General features: G+C 39.3%; 1 long non-coding RNA gene across 1 annotated transcript; it reads left to right on the top strand.

Moving 5' to 3' along the window:
- The first annotated feature begins 4038 nt into the window (after nt 1-4038).
- On the top strand, nt 4039-21623 carry LOC141543728 (uncharacterized). The gene is made up of 2 exons (XR_012482502.1): nt 4039-4477; nt 20683-21623. It is a non-coding gene; the product is annotated as an uncharacterized LOC141543728 (long non-coding RNA).
- The last annotated feature ends 949 nt before the right edge of the window (nt 21624-22572 follow it).

Here is a 22572-nt window from a genome sequence, read left to right as displayed (position 1 = left end):
TCGAATATGTCTATTGATACACACTATGTTCATCTCCCTCTTTTCTTTCTCTCAGATATAATAGGTTAGCTTTGCCTCTTCATGAGATGTAGTACCACCACTTGACACTTTTTTATGATATAATTTCCTTTCCACCTCTAGTTTCTAAGACAAATTGTACATATGTTCTTTATGTATTTTTTTGGCAGAAGTATAGTTCTCAAGATTTCTTTTTACCTTTTTAGAAATCTCTTGAGTTCTGTATTTGAAGATCCAACCTTTTATGGAGGTCTCGTTTTTTCATCAAAAATAGATGGAATTCATTTATTTCGTTAAATGTCCATCTTCTTCCCTGGAAAACGATGCTCATTCTTGCTGGGTAAGTTATTCTTGGCGGCATACCAAGTTCCTTAGCCTTTCAGAATATCATGTTCCAGGCCCTTCGTTCTTTTAATGTGGACTCTGCTAGATCCTGGGTTATCCTTATTGTGGATTTTCTAGCAGCTTCCAATATCTTTTCCTTTGTCTGATGGTTCTTGAACTTGGCCACTATATTTCTGGGCATTTTGATTTAAGGGTCCCTTTCAGTAGGTGATTGATGAATTGTTTCCAGAACGTCTGGGCAGTTTTCTTTGATAATTTCCTCGAAAATGGTGTCCAAGCTCTTTTTTTCCCCACATTTTTCAGGGAGTCCGATTATTCTCAAATTGTCTCTCCTGGATCTGTTTTCCAGGTCTGTTGTCTTTCTAGTAAGGTACTTGACATTCTTTTCAATTGTTCCATTGCTCTGGTTTTGCTTGACTACCTCTTGGTTTCTCCTTGAGTCATTCTTTTCTACTTGTTCCAGTCTAATTTTCAATGATGTATTTTCTTCACTCACTTTTTTATATCTCTTTGTAATTGTCCAATTGAGTTTTTATCTTCTATGGAATTTTTTTCCATTTTATTCATTTTACTTTTTAGGGAGCTGTTTTCTTTTTCCAGCTCACTAATCTTGTTTCTCAATGATTTGATTTCTTTATGCACTCTGTCTTTGAATGCATGGGATGACTTCTCCTGGCTCTCTTGCCAAGCTTCCCTTTCCTTTTCCCATTTCTCTTCTAGCTCTCTTGTGAGAGCCTTTTTGATTTCCTCTATGAGATTCTTTTGTATTGAGGAGCAGCTCATATCCCCCTTAGGGAATTCCGCTGGGGACAGTCTGTTTTTAGTCTCCTCAGTGTTTGAAGTCTGCCCTCTCTCCATACAAAAGCTGTCAAAGTTTAGAGCCCTTTTGAATTTTTTGTTCATTTTGTCAGAGTAGGAATCGAAAAAAAAAAAAAAAAAAACAAATTGACAAGAGAAACAGGAGGTCTGTTTTGCGGGGATTGGGGCTGGATGGTATCAATGGGCTTCCTCTACAGACCGGGGGTAGGACATCAGAGAGGCACTAACAGAACAGCGATGACTGTACTGAGTCTGTGCTCTGAGGCTCTGAGAAGGCTCTGAGTCAGTCTAGATGGGGGTTGGGGTGGCCGGTTCTGAGAGACGCTGGCTTTCCGGGGTTTTAATCTTCTGCCACTCTTTATAATTACTTTTAATCATTTCTAACTCTTCATGAATGAAAACCTGGAAACAAAGTTGTGTGCCCATAAATTAAGAAATGGTCAAACAATAAAAACAAGGGATTTGGAAAAACATGGAATGATGATGAGAAAATGGGGAGAATGTTTGCTTGAAGAATACATCTTTTTGTGAATATTTTAAAAATGTGTGTATGTATCTATATGTATATATACATATAAATTATACATCATAAATAAATACATTATATATTTGTTTATAAATTTTCGTATTGTTTAACATGTATGAGACTGTTTGCCATCTACAGGAGGGAGTGGAGAAAGGAAAGGGAAAAGTTGGAACAGAAGTGAGAGCAAGGGACAATGTTGTAAAATTACCCATAAATAAATAAAAATGTCAATAAAAGCTAAAAAAAAAAAAAAAAAAAAAAAGAACTGGTGGGAGAAGGAATCATCTAAAGAGAGGAGACTGAATGGGATCAGGGGAAGATGTCTCAGAGGCCCTAAGACTTTAAGCCCAAATTTCAGGACATCACATGATCTCTACTCTCATAGGATTGTAAGGCAGAAAAGGTCAGGCCTAAGTTTCATGAAGGAAGGAGACTGCATTGCTGGTCATAGGCCAATTGTTACTTCCTTTTAAAGCCATCCACTGAAACCAAGGCTTTTCCTCTTTTGCCAACCCATTTTTTGGCCTGGGGACATGATGGGCTGTTTCCTTAGTGTGCTGGGCCCTCACCTTGCAAGCACTGAAATCATGCTTTCTGTTTGTATTTGGAGATGCCTCCGAGTAGCCCACCTGAGTCAGGAAGTCACACTCAGAATCCTAATTTTTTTCTTTGTCCTGGGTTTTTGGCTCAGGATTAGATTTTTTCTTTTAAAACATGAAAATGTGTGTTAGTGCATAAAAGAAATGTAATTATTTCACTTAGATCATTTGCTGTCTTTGGAAGAGTGGGGTGAAAAGAGTGAAGGAGAACACTGGGATCACAAAGATTGACAAAAATGAATGTTGAAGTCTCTACCTATATTTGAAAAAAAATACTCATTTCAAGATAAAAATAAAATTTTAAATATACTTTATGCAAACATTCTAGTGTAAGCTCTCCCTTTCTTCTCTTCTTTCTCTCCTTTGCCTCTCTCCCCTTTTAACTACACCTTTCTCTTCTGTCTTCTCTAAGTTGGTGTTGCTGCATGCTCTCTCATCCATTTTTCTCCTTTCTCCTCATGCTATCTCCACCCTCCCCTCTCAGAATCAGCACTTAGTAGATCTCTTTCCAGTCTTTAACTAGAGCTGCTGATGTGTCTTGGTAAATTCCAATTATCGTTCGCATTTAAATCCCACCAATGAATTTCCTTGACTTGGTATTATGGGATGTTATTTTCCTCTTTGGATATTTTTCCCTCATGTCTTATCATTCCACAAATAATATCGCCAAATTATTTCTGCGTTATTGTGTTAAGGTTCTCTTTTTGGTAAAAATGTCCGGTAATCTGTCTCTTCAATTGTCTATTCCTAATCTGTACTGCAGATATGCCTCTAAGTTATGTTTCACTTTGTTCACTTTGTTTTCGATTTTTACATTCCCATTGCCAATATTCATTTTTCAAAGGCTTATTTTCATCTTGAGACACCTTTCCTCCTTTGCAAGTTTGTTTTCCTTGTTTCATGAAGGTATGATTTTTGTTGAACCCCAAAGAGTCTGACCAGGAAATGCAAACTCATAGAACAGGAAGCCCAAAGCAAGAGTTCCTTTCACATGCAAGTAACAGCTGCCCACAGCTTCCCAGTCCCCTGCCTCTTCACCCAGTGGAGCTGGTTCCTCCTTGCCAGGACCATGCCCTCAGGCTTCAGTGGCACAGCTGCCCCGTCTGCCATCCTAGTCAACCCAGCTTCATTCAAGCCTCCAGGACTCTGTCCTCAACTTGAAAAAAAAAGTCTGAGAGATGAAAGTGTCTATGATTCCTCTGAGGATCCAACCACTCCTAGAGTGGCCAGGAGTCCCTACTTGTTGTTTCTGTGTATTTAGCCTGGAGCTGTTGCCACTTTAGTGAGCTTCATCCACAGCTCATGGCTTTTTTTTTTTTTATACAGCTTTTGGGCTTATGTGTGAAGGACCACCCTGTGCTACTCCCAAGGCTGATATTAATGTCTTTATGTCTTTATTCCCTCTCTCAGTTGCAAATATGTTCCTTTTTCTGGGAGAAATCAAGAGAGCTCCATAAGCTTCCTTCAATCCACTAATGTCTAAATCTTCTCAAAAGGCCCAAAACACACTTTGTGGTCCACTGCCTATTTCCTGGGGCCTTTGGTCAGTGTTCTTGGTGACCATCCTCGCTGAAGATTCAGACTGGGGAGACGAGGCTGCCTGGACTTTGACAGTCCTCTTCCAGGGCCCACTGGATTGGATAGGACATGCTGGGGGAGCTTGTTGAGTTCCAGCACTTTCTTCCTGGGGACAGTTACAGGAAGATTCTAACAGAATTTCACAGAATGTCTTAGATTCAGTTGGCGGGCCTGGAGATACTTCTGTGCTCCTCTTTATATGGGTAATGACTACTTTAATGCTACAGACCGGGGTGGCTTCTTGGCCTACAGAAGCTTTCCCGCTGGGGCCAATTAGAGGAGCTGTCAGAGACAACTTTGGGGAATGAATTGGATCCAGTGGATGGGACTCGGTATACATTGGTGTTCTTCTTCTGAGGAACACTGACTCCTTTAAAGGCACGGACTTGGAGAGCTTCTTGGAGTGGAGGACCTTCATCCTGAGGCCAATTGTCAGATGGTTTGGAGACAACAGTGTGGGGTGTCTTGGACACATTGGGCAGTGCTGGGGAAACCTTGGCCATCCTCTTCTGAAGTGTACTCACTCCTTTGATGGCAGAGCCTCGGATGGCATCTTTGAGTCAAGGACTTTCTCCCGGGGGCCAAGGAAGAGGTTTGTGGAATGTATTTGGCCCACTCAGTAGGCCAGTAGCACCTGGCATATTTTGCTGGTCCTCTTCCATAAAGCACTGACTCCTTTGGTGGCACTAACAAGACTGGCTTCTTGGGCTGCAAAAGCGCCTCCCTGGGCCCAATTGAAGGAAGGTTCTCTTGGACTCAGTGGGCAGTGCTGGGGATACTTAGGTTCTCCTCTTCCATGGAGTCCTCAATGGTTTGATGGCACTAACTGGGCTGGCTGCTTAGTTTGATGGACCACCTCCCTGCACCCAATTAAAGGAGGGTTCAGAGAGATCTCTGGGAGATGGCTTGGATTCATTGAGCACTGTATGAGATATTTTGGCGGTCTTCTTCCAAAGAGCACTGAACCTTTTAATGGCACATTTTGTGGTGGCTTCTTTGGCTGCAGAAGCTTCTCCCTGGGGCCACACAGAGGAGGGTTCAAGCCTAGTCTCAGAGGAAGTCTTGTAATCTATGCCCAGCTTGGAATGGACTTTTGATGTCCTCTTCACAGCAGCATTGACTGCTTGGCCAGGAGAGGCCAGGGTGGCTTTTGGGTGACTTTCAGGGGAAACAGCGGGTAATGGTTGCATCATGATTGAAGGAAATGCCAGGATATTGTTGGAATGGTGCAAGATGGCTCCTCACCCAGGATGGGCCTCCAATGTCCTTTGCCTCCATTTTTGGTCTGCCAAGAATGCCATCATCCTGGCCCTAAAGGGCCACAGCTTGAGCATTGCTTCTCTTTAAAGAGGTTGCAATTCGGTGAGGAGGACTTTGGAAAATCACCGGCTTTGCCTTCTCGAATGGGCTCTTGTGCTGCTCCTGGACCAAGTCTGTGAAAGAAGAAAGCATCATATGAGCAAATGGGTAGGAATCAGGCAAGAGACTGTGGGAGGGAAAGAGAGCAATGGTACAGGGATAATGACCTACCAATATTGATAACTGGCCTTTGGAGGACAACTGTTCCCTAGTCAACATGTCCTCCTTCATTTTATACTTGGAGGAAGCCCAAGAGACACTTTCCTGCCTTCCAATTTTTGTGGTAACCCCATTATTTGAACAGAGTTGTTTGTATGGAGCCACCTCCTTAGACTGGAATCTCTCTCAGGCCAGAACCCACCTTGAGCTTTCATATACACCCAGTGCTTACTATGAAGCTTGGTGCACAGTAGATAATCAATGTTTATTGACTGTAGCCACCACTTATTCTTCCCTCTTTCTTTGGCTTTTAAACTCTCTGCATTCTGGTTTCTCACATAGTCAAGTTTTACTAATTAAAAAGTAAAATTATTCTCATGATCTCCAAAGTTAAAAAGAGAATGCATTGTTTTCTTTTTATAGAGACATTTGATGTTTTACCCAATTTAAATTCAAGAAATATCCTTTTTCAGATGTTTTTTTTTTTTAATTTTTTGCTTCCTAGATTCTTTCCTTTATTCCCAAGCACTATTAAGAAAGTATATTTACAATTTTTCAAAACATTTCCATAAAATTTGACAAAAAATTTAGTTCTTGGGGGGCGGAGCCAAGATGGTGGAGAAGACACATGCAACATTCTAAACTCCTCCCATACCATCATTACTAATTACCAAATTCAGCAGCAAAAATAATGCTTGACTGATAAAATTCACAAAGATTAGAAGTGCAATAATTTACCAGCCAAAGATTATCTGTAAGATTGCCAGAAAAGGTTTATCCTGAGTGGAGGAGCAGGCCAGCTTAAATAGGGAGATAGAAGGTGATGCTAGTCTATTGAGTTTACCAGGGTGGGTTGGTCTTTATCACTGGAAAATTTACAAGAAGGACTCTACCACAGGCTGGCTGCTCTGCTTTGGTAGCAAAGCATTAGAGCAGCAGAGAAAAAGGCAGTTTGTACTATTAAAAAACACCAGAATCTAACAAGATCTGGCTACACACACCCCAAACTAGATATGACTCACCACAGACCACAGCACAGCTGTGTAGCTGCATTCTGTAGAATAGGAATTTTCCTAAAGCAGTCACAAATCTGCCAGGAAGGGGGTCTCAGCCCAGGGTACTATCTAACCTGAACAAGGAAGGGTTGGGCCTGGGGTACCAGAACTTCCCCAGTGCAAATGCCCTCCCCAGGGCTGAGAAACTTCCAGCCTGGTGCATGGATCTTCCCTAGGTTGTTGCTAATCCCAACTACAGGATCCTGCCTAGGGCAATGACTTTTGCTGCTCTGCCTCTAGCCTCAGGGTAGTCCTTAATCCTCCCTGCAAGGCCCTTCCTTCACAAGGCAGCTCCATAACTCGGCCTCTGTTACCCATGGCAGAGACACTTCAAGTGGGGAACTTCTTCCATAGCCCTTCTGCAGCTTGATACTCTTTGTAGCCCATTTGCAGGATAGGTACTGTCAATATATCTCTCCCTGCTCTGCAGAGAAAGCTGGGAAGCTCTTTGCCCTGAAGGAAGACCATAAGGGCTTTAAAAGTGAATGAACAAATATATAAATAAAGGGACCATTAATGGCTTCTATACAAAAAGAGAATGGGTTTTCAACCCAAAGGAGACAAATAGCAGACAATCTTCAGGCAAAAAGCTAAAGAAGAATGTAACCTGGTATCCATAATACAAGGCTGTCCTAGAAGGAATTATAAAAAATCTTAAAAGAGAGCTGCAAGAAAAATGGGGAAAGGAAAGAGAAGCTATGTAAGATAGTACAGAAAAGCCATATAACTCACTTAAGGAAAAATTGATAATTTGGGGATAAAAGCAACTTACTGAAATGTGAATAGGAAAAGGTAAAGCACTGCCAGGAAAGTAGGATTTGTGAATTCAACAAGAAAAAGGACTCCCAAGAAAGTAGGATTTGTGAATTGGAAAAATAAAATAACTGGGTTAAAAAAAAAAAAAAAAGAGTGAAATTGAAAATAATTCCATTGATCAAATCAATTCATTTAAATACTCAATTGAACATATAAAAAAGTGAAAAAAAAAGCTAATGACAAACATAACTCATTAAAAATCAAAACTGAACAAATAGAAATCAATGATTCATTAAGACATCAAGAATCAGTCAAGTAAAACAAAAAAAAATAAATAAATAAAAATAAATGGCAAATATCTACTTTGTAAAACAAAAGACTGGGAAAATAGGTCTAGGAGAGGTAATCTGAGGATTATTGGACTTCCTGAACATTATGGTGAAATAAAAAGCCTAGATATACATTTACAGTAAATCAAAAAGAACTGCCCATATGTAATAGAAGGTAAAATGAGCATTGAAAGAATCCCTCAAACACCCTCAGCAACCGACCCTACAACAAAAACTCCAAGGAATTTACATTTCAGAACTATCAGACTAAGGAAAAATATTCAAAGCAACCAGAAAAAAAATCTGATAGTTGGGGGGCACAATAAGGACCTTTGGAGAAAACTGAATGGAGACAGAAAGGTATATAATTACTTCTCAGCAGTTCATGGAACCTATACAAAAATTGCTGCTTTATTAGGACATAAAGACCTCAAAATTAAAGGCAGGAAGGCAGAAATAGTAAATGAATTCTGTTCAGTAATGATGCAATAAAATCTTCATCCAAAAAAAGCTAGGGATAGCTCAAAAGTAATCAAAAAGTAATTAGAAACAAAATAGCCTCATCTTAAAGAATGATTGGGTGAAACAGCAAATTATTAACACAATTTGATCCAAGAAAATGACAAAAATGAGAAATCATAACCAAAATTTGTGGGATGTAGCCAAAGCAGAAATGAGGGAAAATGTTACATGTCTATAAGCTTACTTGAAATAACATAGGTAAAGAGAAGATCAATGAATTGGGCTAGCAACTTAAAACACTCAAAAAAAAGCCCAAATTAAAAACCCTCAATCAAATACTATATTTCAAATTCTAAAAAAAAAAAGAAAAATTAATATTGAAAGTTTAAAAAACCGAATTTTTTGTTGCACAGGAAGAATTGGATTCAGAAGGTAAAAATAACAGTTTACATTCATTTCCCAGTGTTCCTTTTCTGGATGTAGCTGGTTCTGTCCATCATTAATCAATTGGAATTGGATTAGCTCTTCTCTATGTTGAAGAAATCCACTTCCATCAGCATACATCCTCGTACAGTATCATTGTTGAAGTGTATAATGATCTTCTGGTTCTGCTCGTTTCACTCAGCATCTGTTGATGTAAGTCTCTCCAAGCCTCTCTGTATTTCTCCTGTTGGTCATTTCTTATAGAACAATAATATTCCATAACATTCATATACCATAGTTTGCCCAACCATTCTCCAATTGATGGACATCCATTCATCTTCCAGCTTCTAGCCACTATGAAAAGGGCTGCCACAAACATTTTGGCACATACAGGACCCTTTCCCTTCTCTAGTAGTTCCTTGGGGTATAAGCCCAGTAGTAGTATGGCTGGGTCAAAGGGTATGCACATTTTGATAACTTTTTGGGCATAATTCCAGATTGCTCTCCAGAATGGTTGGATTCTTTCACAACTCCACCAACAATGCATCAGTGTCCCAGTTTTCCCACAGCCCCTCCAACATTCATCGTTATTTGTTCCTGTCATCTTAGCCAATTTGACAGGTGTGTAATGATACCTCAGAGTTGTCTTAATTTGCATTTCTCTGATCAATAGTGATTTGGAACACTCTTTCATATGAGTGGAAATAGTTTTAATTTCATCATCTGAAAATTGTCTGTTCATATCCTTTGACCATTTATCAAATGGAGAATGGCTTGATTTCTTATAAATTAAAGTCAATTCTCTGTATATTTTGGAGATGAGGCCTTTATCAGAACCTTTAACTGTAAAAATTTTTTCCCAATTTGTTACTTCCCTTCTAATCTTGTTTGCATTAGTTTTGTTTGTGCAGAAACTTTTTAATTTGGTGTAATCAAAATGTTCTATTTTGTGATCAATAATGGTCTCTAGTTCTCCCTTGGACACAAACTCCTTCCTCCTCCACAAGTCTGAGAGGTAAACCATCCCATGTTCCTCCAATTTATTTATGATTTCGTTCTTTATGCCTAAATCTTGGACCCATTTTGATCTAATCTTAGTATGTGGTGTTAAATGTGGGTCCATGCCTAGTTTCTGCCATACTAATTTCCAGTTTTCCCAGCAGATTTTGTCAAATAATGAATTCTTATCCCAAAATTTGGGATCTTTGGGTTTGTCAAAGATTAGATTGCTATTTTTATTCACTATCTTGTCCTGTGAACCTAACCTATGCCACTGATCAACTAGTCTATTTCTTAGCCAATACCAAATGGTTTTGGTGACTGTTGCTTTATAATATAGCTTTAAATCAGGTACACTTAGACCACCTTCCTCTGACTTTTTTTTCATTAGTTCCCTTGCAATTCTCGACCTTTTATTCTTCCATATGAATTTTGTTGTTATTTTTTCTAGGTCATTGAGATAGTTTCTTGGGAGTCTGATTGGTATAGCACTAAATAAATAGATTAGTTTGGGGAGTATTGTCATCTTTCTTATTTTCGCTCGGCCTATCCAAGAGCACTGAATGTCTTTCCAATTATTTAAATCTGACTTTATTTTTGTGGCAAGTGTTTTGTAATTTTGCTCATATAATTCCTGACTCTCCTTTGGTAGATATATTCCCAAATATTTGATACTATCGACTGTTATTTTGAATGGAATTTCTCTTTGTATCTCTTGCTGTTGGATTGTGTTGGTAATGTATAAAAATGCTGAGGATTTATGAGGATTTATTTTGTATCCTGCGACTTTGCTAAAATTCTGAATTATTTCTAATAGCTTTTTAGCAGAGTCTTTGGGGTTCTCTAAGTATACCATCATGTCATCTGCGAAAAGTGACAATTTGATTTCTTCATTTCCTACTCTAATTCCTTGGATCTCTTTCTCGGCTCTTATTGCCAAGGCTAGAGTTTCTAGTACTATATTGAATAGTAATGGTGATAGTGGGCAACCTTCTTTCACTCCTGATCTTACAGGGAAAGGTTCTAGTTTATCACCATTACATATGATGTTTACTGAAGGTTTTAAATATATGCTCCTTATTGTTTTAAGGAATAGTCCATTTATTCCTATACTCTCAAGCATTTTTAGTAGGAATGGATGTTGGATTTTATCAAATGCCTTTTCTGCATCTATTGAGATGATCATATGGTTTTTATTAATTTGATTATTAATATGGTTAATTATACTAATAGTTTTGCTAATATTAAACCAGCCCTGCATTCCTGGAATAAATCCCACTTGGTCATAGTGTATTATCCTGGGGATGATTTTCTGAAGTCTATTTGCTAATATCTTATTTAAGATTTTAGCATCAATATTCATTAAGGAAATTGGTCTATAGTTTTCTTTCTCAGTTTTCGATCAACCTCAGTACCATGTCTGTGTCATAGAAGGAATTTGGTAGGACTCCTTCAATCCCTATTTTTTCAAATAGTTTACATAGCATTGGAGTTAGTTGTTCTTTAAATGTTTGGTAGAATTCACCTGTAAATCCATCTGGTCCTGGGGACTTTTTCTTAGGAAGTTGGTTAATAGCTTGGTCTATTTCTTTTTCTGAGATGCTACTATTTAGACTACTTACTTCTTCCTCTGTTAATCTGGGCAAGCTATATTTTTGAAGGTATTCTTCCATTTCATTTAAGTTATCGAATTTATCGGCATAAAGTTGAGCAAAGTAGCTCCTAACTATTGTTCTAATTTCCTCTTCATTAGTGGTGAGTTCACCCTTTTCATTTTCAAGACTATCAATTTGCTTTTTCTCTTTCCTTTTTTTAATCAGGTTTACTAAGGGTTTGTCTACAAAAAAACAAAAGCAGGAAGTGGCAGAAAAGTGTTCTTTGCAACCTCTTCTAGGAAAAGCTGTCAGGAGGAGTCACATTTATTTTTTTTATTTTAATAATTTTTATTATATATATATATATATATATATATATATATACACATATATATTTATAATATTATCCCTTGTATTAATTTTTCCAAATTATCTCCCCCTCCCTCTATTCCCTCCCCCCGATGACAGGCAATCCCATACATTTTACATGTGTTACAATATAACCTAGATACATGTGTGTAAATACCATTTTCTTGTTGCACAATAAGCATTACATTCCGAAGGTACATGTAACCTGGGCAGAAAGATATTAGTGCAAATAATTTACATTCACTTCCCAGTGTTTCTTTTCTGGGTGTAGCTACCTCTGTCCATCATTGATCAACTGGAAGTGAGTTGGATCTTCTTTATGTTGAAGATTTCCACTTCCATCAGAATACATCCTCATACAGTATTGTTGTTGAAGTGTACAATGATCTTCTGGTTCTGCTCATTTCACTCAGCATCAGTTGATGTAAGTCTCTCCAGGACTCTCTGTATTCCTCCTGCTGGTCATTTCTTAAAGAGCAATAATATTCCATAACCTTCATATACCATAATTTACCCAACCATTCTCCAACTGATGGACATCCATTCATCTTCCAGTTTCTAGCTACAACAAAAAGAGCTGCCACAAACATTTTGGCACATATATGTCTCTTTCCGCTCTTTAGTATTTCTTTGGAATATAAGCCCAGTAGTAGCACTGCTGGGTCAAAGGGTATGCACAGTTTGATAGCTTTTTGGGCATAGTTCCAAATTGCTCTCAAGAATGGCTGGATTCTTTCACAACTCCACCAGCAATGATTTAGTGTCCCAGTTTCCCCACATCCCCTCCAACATTCATTATTATTTGTTCCTGTCATCTTACCCAATCTGACAGGTGTGTAGTGGTATCTCAGAGTTGTCTTAATTTGCATTTCTCTGATCAGTAGTGATTTGAACACTCTTTCATGTGAGTGGATATAGTTTCAATTTCTTCATCTGAGAATTGTCTGTTCATATCCTTTTCCCATTTATCAATTGGAGAATGGGTCGGTTTCTTATAAATTAGTGTCAGTTCTCTATATATTTTGGAAATGAGACCTTTGTCAGAACCTTTGCTTTTAAAAATATTTTCCCAATTTGTTACTTCCCTTCTAATCTTGTTTGCATTAGTATTATTTGTACAGAAACTTTTTAGTTTGATGTAATTAAAATCTTCTATTTTGTGATCAATAATGATCTCTAATTCTCCTCTGGTCATAAATTCCTTCCTCCTCCACAAGTCTCTTCCTCTAATCTATTTATTATCTCCCTCTTTATGCCTAAATCATGGACCCATTTTGATCTTATCTTGGTATATGGTGTTAAGTGTGGATCCATATCTAATTTCTGCCATATTAATTTCCAGTTTTCCCAACAGTTTTTTCCAAATAATGAATTTTTATCCCTACTGTTGGTATCTTTAGGTTTGTCAAAGATTAGATTGCTATACATGTACCCTTTTTTGTCCTTTGTATCTAATCTGTTCCACTGATCTACCGGTCTATTTCTTAGCCAATACCAAATGGTTTTGGTGACTGCTGCTATATAATATAGCTTTAGATCAGGTACACTTAGACCACCTTCCTCTGAGTTTTTTTTTCCATTAGTTCCCTTGCAATTTTCGACCTTTTATTTTTCCATATGAATTTTGTTATTTTTTCTAGGTCATTGAAATAGTTTCTTGGGAGTCTGATTGGTATAGCACTAAATAAATAGATTAGTTTGGGGAGTATTGTCATCTTTCTTATTTTCGCTCGGCCTATCCAAGAGCACTGAATGTCTTTCCAATTATTTCAATCTGACTTTATTTTTGTGGCAAGTGTTTTGTAATTTTTCTCATATAATTCCTGACTTTTCTTTGGTAGATGGATTCCCAAATACTTTATACTCTCAACATTTGTTTGGAATGGAATTTCTCTTTGTATCTCTTGCTGTTGCATTTTGTTAGTGATATATAAAAATGCTGAGGATTTTTGTGGATTTATTTTGTATCCTGCCACTTTGCTGAAATTTTGAATTATTTCTAATAGCTTTTTAGCAGAGTCTTTGGGGTTCGCTTGGTATACCATCATGTCATCTGCAGAAAGTGATAGTTTGATTTCCTCATTTCCTACTCTAATTCCTTGAATCTCTTTCTCGGCTCTTATTGCCGAGGCTAGCGTTTCTAGTACTATATTGAATAGTAATGGTGATAGTGGGCAGCCTTGTTTCAGTCTTGATCTTACTGGGAAAGGTTGCAGTTTATTTCAATTGCATTTTATGCTTACTGACTGTCTTAAATATATGCTCCTGATTATTCTAAGGAATCGTCCATTTATTCCTATACTCTCAAGAGTTTTTAGTAGGAATGGATGTAGGATTTTGTCAAATGCTTTTTCTACATCTATTGAGATGATCATGTGGTTCTTTTTAATTTGATTATTAATATGGTCAATTATACTAATAGTTTTCCTAATATTAAACCAGCCCTGCATTCCTGGAATAAATCCTACTTGATCATAGTGTATTATCCTGGAGATGATTTTCTGAAGTCTTTTTGCTAATATCTTATTTAAGATTTTAGCATCAATATTCATTAAGGAAATTGGTTTATAATTTTCTTTCTCAGTTTTCGCTCGACCTGGTTTAGGTATCAGTACCATGTCTGTGTCATAAAAGGAGTTTGGTAGGACTCCTTCATCCCCTATTTTTTCAAATAATTTATATAACATTGGGGCTAATTGTTCTTTAAATGTTTGGTAGAATTCACATGTGAATCCATCTTGTCCTGGGGATTTTTTCCTGGGGAGTTGATTAATAGCTTGTTCTATTTCTTATTCTGAAATGGGACTATTTAAGCAATTTATCTCCTCCTCTGTTAATCTAGGGAGCCTATATTTTTGGAGGAAGTCATCTATTTCGATTAAGTTATCAAATTTATTGGCATAAAGTTGGGCAAAGTAACTCCTTATTATTTCTCTAATTTCCTCTTCATTGGTGGAAATATCCCCCTTTTCATTTATAAGACTAACAATTTGATTTTCCTCTTTCTTTTTTCTGATCAAATTTACCAAAGGTTTATCTCTTTTATTGGCTTTTTCATAAAATCAACTCTAGGTTTTATTTATTAATTCAATAGTTTTTTTTTACTTTCAATATTATTGATTTCTCCTTTTGATTTTTGTATTTTAAGTTTAATTTTTGGTTGGGGGTTTATAAATTGGTCTTTTTCTAGCCTTTTATGTTGTAAGCCCCAATTCGTTAATCTTCTCTTTCCCTGTTTTCTTCAAATAAGCCTCTAAAGATATAAAATTTCCCCATATTACTGCTTCAGCTGCATCCCAAAGATTTTCGTATGGTGTTTCATCATTGTCATTATCTTGGGTGAAATTATTGTTTCTATAATTTGCTGTTTCACCCAATCATTCTTAAAGATGAGATTATTCTTTTTCCAATTACTTTTTGGTCTATTTACCCCTAAATTTTTACTGAATGTAGCTTTTATTGCATTGTGATCTGAGAAGAAGGCATTTATTATTTCTGCCTTCCTACATTTAATTTTGAGATCTTTATGTCCTAATATATGGTCTATTTTTGTATAGGATCCATGAACTGCTGAGAAGAAAGTATATTCCTTTGTATTGCCATTCAGTTTTCTCCAAAGGTCTATCATACCTACTTTTTCTAATGTTCTATTTAATTTTTTAATTTCTTGTTTGTTTTGTGGTTTGATTTGTCTAAATCTGAGAGTGCAAGGTTAAGATCTCCCACTATTATAGTTTTACTGTCTATTTCTTCTTGCAATTCTCTTACCTTTTTCTTTACAAAGTTAGATGCTATACCACTTGGTGCATATATGTTTAGTATTGATATGGCTTCATTATTTATGGTACCTTTCACCAGGATATAGTTTCCTTCCTTATCTTTTTTAACTAGATCTACTTCTGCTTTTGCTTGATCTGAGATAAGGATAGCTACCCCTGCTTTCTTGGCTTTACCTGAAGCATAATAGGCTCTGTTCCAACCTTTTATCTTTACTCTGTATGTATCTCCCTGCTTTAAGTGTGTTTCCTGCAGACAACATATTGTAGGGTTCTGATTTTTGATCCAATCTGCTATCCGTCTCCATTTGATGGGAGCGTTCATCCCATTCACATTTACAGTTAAAATTACTAATTCTGTATTTCCTGCCATCATATTATCCCCAGATTATGCTTTTTCCATTGACCCCCCTTATCCCCGTCCCCGATATTTAATTTACAGACCCCCCTTGTGACGCACAACCCTCTTTTTTTTTTAGTATCCCTCCCCCCTCCCTCCAAGTCCCTTCACTTATTCTCCTTTTCCTTTTCCCTTTTCCTCTCCCCCCTTTTAATGAGGTGAGAGAAAATTCTCTGAAAAACAAATATGTTAATTATTTACTCTTTGAGCCTCTCCTGATGAGAGTAAGATTCACACAATGATTCTCCCCCTCACTAAATTCCCTCAGATATGGTGTATTTTCTATGCCTCTTCCTGGGATGTAGTTTCCCTCTTTTTATCATTCCTTCCCCTTTTTCTGCAACAACCTCCTTCCCTTTACTACACCCCCCTTTTTTTCTTTTATATCAGTAAAATCAAATTATCCTTGAGTACTTTTTATATACCCACAACAGAGTTACAGTTCTCAAGGGTTCTGTGTACCTTTTTCTGTTTCTCTTCAGTCTTGTGGATGTAGATCAATTTTTTTGTTTAAGTCTGGTTTTTTTCTTAGAAACATATAGAATTCCTCTATTTCATTGAATGACCATCTTCTTCCATGGAAAAAGATGCTAAACTTAGCTGGGTAGTTCATTCTTGGTTGCAGTCCTTGATCTTTTGCCTTACGGAATATCAGGTTCCAGGCCCTTCTATCTTTTAATGTGGAGGCAGCCAGATCTTGTGTGACCCTTATTGTGACACCTTGGTATTTAAATTGTTTTTTTCTAGCTGCTTGCAGGATTTTCTCCTTTGTGTGGTAATTCTGCAGCTTAGCCACAAGATTCTGTGGTGTTCTTTTTGTAGGGTCTTTTTCAGAAGGAGTTCAATGAATTCTTTCCACATCTACTTTCCCTTCTGTTTCTATTATCTCTGGTCAGTTCTCTTTGATAATTTCCTGTAAAATAGAATCTAGGCTCTTTTTTTTGTCATAGTTCTCTGGAAGTCCAATGATCCGCAGATTATCTCTCTTAGATCTATTTTCCAGGTCTATAGATTTTCCCAGTAAGTATTTGAAGTTGTTCTCCAGCTTCTCATTTTTTTTTTGTTTTGTTTGACTGATTCTTGAGTTCTATGTGAATCATTCATTTCTATTTGTTCCATCCTGACTTTTATGGAGTTATTTTCCTCTTTCACAGTTTTTAGTTCTTTTTGTAAATGCCCAATTTCGTTTTTAAATGAATTATTTTGCTCTATGGAATTTTTTCCATTTCCCTAATTTTTTTTGAGAATTATTTTCTTTTTCCAATTCAGAAATTCTATTTTCTTGAGACTTTTTTATCTTTTCCAATTCAGAAATCCTACTTTCCTATGATTTTTTAACCTTTTCTAATTCACAAATTTTGTTTCCCTGCATCTCCTGTGAATTTATTTTTTCCAACTCCAATTTCAGGACGTTGTTATTCTCTATCATAGCTTCCCTATCCTTTCCCCATTTTTCCTCAAACTCTCATAACTTTTTAATAGTCTCTTCTAGGAGAGAGTTATGTGATGGGGGTTAGGAATCGTTCCCCTTTAGGTTGTTGTCTGCTGACTCTCTGCTGTTAACTTCCTCGGGGTTGGATACCCGCTCTTTCTCTGTGTAGAAGGAATCTATAGTTTTTCTGGCTTTTTTGTTCATATTTACAAAATCTTTTGGGGTCTGTCCCTGGGGTAGGAAATTATTTATTTACTTCTTTACCAGCTTCCTACCAGACTGGATGGATGCAGCAGCTCTTGCACCTGAGCTAAGATAGAGCTCTGGGAGAGAGTTCCCCACCCCCTCCCTTGAAGTGCCTCACAGGTGACTAGCACTGCTGTGCCCTGAGGGCGCTGTGTTTTAGTGGCTTCCCTGAGGTTGAGATTGAACAGTAAATATGGCACAAAGCCTAGCCTATGCGTCCCGGTGGGGCGTGGATGTCTGCAGCAGGTGAGGTGAAAAGCCCCTGCACTCAAACTGGAAGTGTCGCCAGAAACCGTGGTCCGTGGTTCAAAGGTTCCGCTTCTCTGGGACTTCCTGGAGCTGAGTTCCACTTCCTCCAGCTAAGCTAGGCAGTGTGTGTTGCCTTGGGCCATATCCACCCACTTGTCAAACTCTTAACTATTCTCAGGTGGGAGCTGAGGCCACACCCCCTGGTGCCTAGATCTACTGAGTCACCCCCAGGGTCCTGGAAAATCTAATCTATCTGAATTTTTAAAGTATTTTAGATTTCTCTTCTGAACTGCTATATTATAAGCAGAGAAGAGCTAACAGCCTGTGCCAGATTCCTTTATCTCAGTGGCTTCTCTGATCCCAGAGCCCTTCCCAGCGCGCTAGGCACAGTATGCTAGCACCCAGCCATCTGTGCTGGCCTCTCTTCTTCCTCCCCTGGGGACTGATCTTTTCTGTTGAAAATCCAGATTCTCTTCAGCTGCTAAGTCGTGCTTCCAGTCCTTGTGGTATCTATCAGTCCAGTGCTACTTCTGAGGCTGATTTGTCTAATTGGTTGTGAGGGAGTAAGGACGTTCACAGAGTCGTGTGTTTCTTCTCCGCCATCTTGGCTCCTCCCCCTCCAAAATCAGGAGTCACATTTATGATAGGTTTGTCTATCTCCTCAGTCTTCCTCTGAGTGGGGTTCTTAGCAACCCCCACAGTAACTTCAGTTTGTTGATTCTATTTTAGTCACATTTGATCCTTGCATTTTTCATCTAATCATCAGAGTTGTTTCCTCAAGACAGCAAATAATGAGATCCCACTGATTTGGCAAAGCTGGAATCACCGGATCCCTGATTCTGCCACTCAGCACACCCATCCTCTCTGGTGTCACTTATATGTCACCCATTGCCCCTCCTCAGTCCGCACCCCACTAGCCCAGGTCAGTAACTTGCCCCTTTTAGGTTGAAACACTTCCAGGAGATGAGATCAGGACTGCTCTTTTTTTGGTCAAAATGTCCAGGTAGTTCATCTCTTCAATTGTCTATTCTCATCTTTCCTGAAGATCTGTCTTTTAAGTTTTATTTCACTTTGTTCAATTTGTTTTCAATTTTTCCAATCTTGTAATTTCTTGGTTATACCACACTTCTATGGCTTCCCATTTCAAATATTCATTTATCAAAACCTTATTTTCATCTGGATACTCCATTCCTCCTTTAGAAGTTTGTTTTCCTTGTTTCATAAGCTTATGGTTTTTCTTAGAAGGATTTTTTTGAGATAATTTTTTCTCAATTTCTTTTGATTTTTACATTCTTTTTTCAGTACTCCATATTTTCTTTGCGTATGCAACCATTACACGTTATTCTTTGGGGCAAAATATTTTTTTACATCCTCTAAAAATGAAATCTCTGATCTTCCCTGTTCCAATAGCATGTTTCAATGGTGGGGGGTTCTTTGCAGGTGCATTTTTAAAAATAGGAATGAGTGTGAAGCTGCTCTAATTGATGTGTGTGGGGAAAGTTCCTTAAGCTCCCCTTCAATGTCACTCTCTGAGCACGCACCCCAAAGACTCTGTCCAGGAAAGGCAAACGCTTTAAACAGGAAGCCCAAAGCAAAAGCTCCCTTCACATGCAAGGAGCAGCTGCCCACATCGTCCCAGGCCTCTGCATCTGTCCCCATGGGGACCTGGTTGCTCCACTCCAGGACAATATCCTAAGGCTTACAGTGGCACAGCTGCCCCCCCTGCCATCAAAGTCAGCCCAGCTTCACTCAGGCTTCCAGGACTCAGTCCTCAACTTGAAAAGAAAGTCTTAGAGATGAAAGTCTCTGTGCTTCCTGCTGAGGATACAACCACTTTTAGATTGGCCAGGAGTGCCCACTTGTTTCTGTGGATTTAGCCTGGCGGTGTTGCCACTTTACCGGGCTTCATCCCTACCTCCATGGCTTTTTTTTTCTTTTTTTTTTTTTACAGCTTTCAGACTTATGTGTGAAGGACCCATCTGTGCTATCCCAACTCTAATATTAATTTCTTTATTTTTGCTCATTTGCAGATTTGTTTCTTTTTCGGGGAGAAATCAGGAGAGCTCGATGAGCTTCTGTTAATCCACCAATCTGTAAATTTTCTAAAAAGGCCCCAAATGCACTATGTTTTCCACAGCCTATCTCCTGGGGCCTTTGCTCAGAGTTCTTGGTGACCAGGCTCGGCGAAGGTTGAGACCGGGGGGACGAGGTTAGCTGGACTTCGACCGACCCCTCCCAGGGGCCACTGGTTTGGGGAGGACATGCTGGAGTAGCAATTTGAGTCCCAGCATTTTCTTCCTGGGTCCAGTTACAGGAAGATTGGAAGATAATTTCACGCAATGCCTTGGACTCACTTGGCAGACCTGGGGATCCTTCTGTGCACTTTTTTATCCCAGTTATAATTACTTTGATGCCACAGAACGGGGTGGCTTCCTGGCCTGAAGCAGCTTCCCCCTGGGGCCAATTAGAGGACCTGTCAGACACAACTGTGGGGAATGTCTTGGATCCAATGGGTGGGCGAGGGTTTACAGTGGTCGTCTTCCTGTTCCGAGGAGCACTGAAACCTTTCACTTGGAGGGCTTCTTGCAGTGGAAGATCTTCATCCTGGAGCCAAACATCACAGGGTTTAGACACAACTTTGTGTGGTGTCTTGGACACATTGGGCAGTGCTGGGGAAACCTTGGCCATCCTCTTCCGAAGTTCACTGACTCCTTTAATGGCACAAGCTCTTATGCCTTCTTCGGCTTGAGGAATTTCTCCCTGGGGCCCCTGGGAAGAGAGTATACTGGAGAATGTATTTGCTACAGTCGGCAGGCCTGGGGATGATTTGGTGCTCCTCTTTCCTAGAGTTCTGACTACTTTGATGGCCCGTACTGGGCTGGCTGCTTGGGGTGGTGGACCTTCGCCCTGAGCCCAATTGAAGGAGGGATCATCGAGATCTCTGGAAGATGTCTCCAATTCACTCAGCAGTGCCGGGAAAACTTTGGCTGTTTTCCTCCAAAGAGAACTGAATTTCTGCATGCCACATTTTGGGGTGGCTGCATGGGTTGGTGGACCTTCTCCCTGGGCCAAATTCAAGGAAGGTTCAGATAGCTCGCTGGGACATAGCTTTGATTCACTCAGAAGTGTCGGGGATACTTTGGCTGTGGTCTTCCAAAAACGACTGATCTTTTTGTTGTCACATTTAGGGGCCGCTTCTTTGGCTGCAGAAGATTCTCCCTGGGACCACACAGATGAACGTTCAAGCCCAGTCTCAGACAATGTTTGGCATTCTGTGGCCAAATGGATTTTGAATGTTCTCTTTGGAACAGCATTGACGGCTTGGCCAGGATAAGCTGGGGTGGCTTTTGGGAGACATTCAGGGGTAACAGGAAGTAATGGTTCCATAACGATTGAAGGAAATAGAATGGTATTGTTAGGAGTGGTGTAAGAAGAACTCCTCACCCAGGATGGGCCCCCAACGTCCTTTGCCTCCATTTTTGGCCTTCCAGGAATGCCGTGCTTTTGGCCCTCAAAGTCCAGCCCTTGCATTCTGTGAGGGGGACCTCGGAAAATCAGCGATTTTGCTTTCCCCAATAGGCTCTTGTGTTGATCCTGGACAAAGTCTGTGAATGAAGAAGGCAGCATATGAGCAAACGGGAAGGAATCAAGAAAGAGACTGTGTGTGGGAAAGAGAGCAATAGCACAGGGAGTATGACGTACCCATAGTGATAACTGGCCTTTGGAAGACAACTTTTGCCTAGTCAACATGCCCTCCTATATTTCATACTTGGAGGAAGCCCAAGAGACACTTTCCTGCCTTCCAATTTTTGTGGTAACCCCATTATTTGAACAGAGTTGTTTGTATGGAGTCACCTCCTTAGAATGGAAGCTCCTTCGGGCCAGAACCCACCTTGAGCCTTTTTATACACCCAGTGCTTGTTATGGAGCTTGGTGCAGAGTAGATAATCAATGTTTATTGACTGTAACCACCACTTATTCTATCCTCTTTCTTTGGCTTTGAAACTCTGGATTCTGGTTTCTCACACAGTCAAGTTTTACTAATTGAAAAGCAAAATGATTCTCATGATATCCAAAGTTAAAAAGTGATTGCATTTTTTCTTTTTATAAATACATTTGATATTTTACCGAATTTACATTCAAGAAATTCCTTTTTCATTTTTTTTTTGTTTTCTAACCTTTTTCCTTGATTCCCACCTACGATTAATAAACTGCATTTACAATTATTCAAAACATAGAGAAAAAGCATACATCTTGAGGGGCAGAGCCAAGAGGGTGGAGAAGACACATGTGATATTCTAAACTCCTCCCATACCTCATTACTAATTACCAAATTCAGCTTCCAAAATAGTGCTTGAGTGGTAAAATTCACAAAGATTGGAAGTACAACAACTAACCATCCAAAAAAATCTGTATGATCGCCAGGAAAGGTTTATCCTGAGTGGAGGGAGCAGACCCCCTTAAGCAGGGAGATAGAAGGAGAGGCTAGTCTAGTGAGTGCACCTGGGTGGGTTGGTCTGTATGGCTGGAAAATTTACAAGGAGGACTCTACCACAGGCTGGCTACTCTGCTTTGGTTGCAAAGCAGTAGAGCAACAGAGGAATTACAGCCAAAGGTTGAGTGTACTCCAAAATAACACCAGAATCTAACTGGATCTGGCTATAAGCACCCAAAACCAGATGTGAGTGACTCAGCACAGATCACAGCACACGTGTGCAGCTGCATTCTGGAGAACAGGGATTTTGTCCGGGGCAGTCACAAATCTGACAGGCAGGGGGTCCCAGGCAGGGAAGCCTCTAACCTGCATGGGGAGGGGATGGGCCAGGGGCAACAGAACTTTCACAGTGCAATTGCCCTCTCCAGGGCTGAGACACTTCCTGTCTGGTACAGGGATCTTCCCAAGGCAACTGCTACTCCCAACTGCAAGGTCCTGCCTAGGGCAGTTACTTTTGCTGCTATGCTTCTAGCCCAGGGTAGTCTCTAATCCAAACTGCAGGGCTTCTAGCAGGGAAGCTCCACAGTTAGGCCTGTGCTACTCAGGGCAGAGACACTTTTAGTGGGGAGCTTTTCCCAGACCA

Source organism: Sminthopsis crassicaudata, chromosome 5 (assembly GCF_048593235.1).
Source record: "Sminthopsis crassicaudata isolate SCR6 chromosome 5, ASM4859323v1, whole genome shotgun sequence".
Lineage (NCBI taxonomy): Eukaryota > Metazoa > Chordata > Mammalia > Dasyuromorphia > Dasyuridae > Sminthopsis > Sminthopsis crassicaudata.
Note: the sequence above shows the minus strand (reverse complement) of the source record. Positions and strands in the feature narration are given on the sequence as shown.